General features: G+C 37.4%; 1 pseudogene; it reads left to right on the top strand.

Moving 5' to 3' along the window:
* Positions 1–302: 302 nt before the first annotated feature.
* Positions 303–402, top strand: LOC132305701 (small nucleolar RNA R71; annotated as a pseudogene).
* The last annotated feature ends 255 nt before the right edge of the window (positions 403–657 follow it).

The following is a 657-nucleotide window of genomic DNA, read 5'->3' on the forward strand; positions in this document are numbered from 1 at the left end:
GGTTCATTGAGTTTTGGTTAATAAAAAATTGATCAAACCTTTGAGATAAAGACTTCATTTCGGCGGCTATTTCATTTGAATGGTCAACTTAATGTAAGCCAACACTCTTCCTACCTTGTGAATTTTTACCATTCTTGGATGATAATGTTCTATGCAAAGAATTTTCACTCATGTTCTCATAAAGACGCCACACGTCATCCTCATGCCTATCAATGTATGAGCCACCCATGGAAGCATCAACCATACCCTTATAGTTGTCCGATAAGCTTTCAAAGAAATATTGAACTAATTGCCATTTGGGCATGTCATGATGTGGACACTTCCTAGGTAATTCATTGAAGCGTTCCCATGCCTCATGAAACGTTTCTCCATCCCCATGTGAAAATTCTCGAATTTAGGTTTTCTTGGCATTGGTCTTAGAAACTGGATAGTACTTCTTCAAGAACTCTTGTTGCATTTCTGCCCAAGAAGTGATTGAAAAAGGCCTAAGATTGTTAAACCAATACTTTGTCTTGTCTTTTAAGGTGAATGGAAAAAGTTTGAGTCTTAAACCTCTTCCGGCATGTTCGTATATTTTACGGTGGAACATACTTCAAGAAACTCATCCAAATGCTTGTAAGGTTTATTCACTTGGAAGTCCATGATAGTTAGGAAGCA

Source organism: Cornus florida, unplaced genomic scaffold (assembly GCF_030987335.1).
Source record: "Cornus florida cultivar Cherokee Brave unplaced genomic scaffold, ASM3098733v1 CherokeeBrave_3.0.0_Hap2_Chr04, whole genome shotgun sequence".
Classification (NCBI taxonomy): Eukaryota; Viridiplantae; Streptophyta; class Magnoliopsida; order Cornales; family Cornaceae; genus Cornus; species Cornus florida.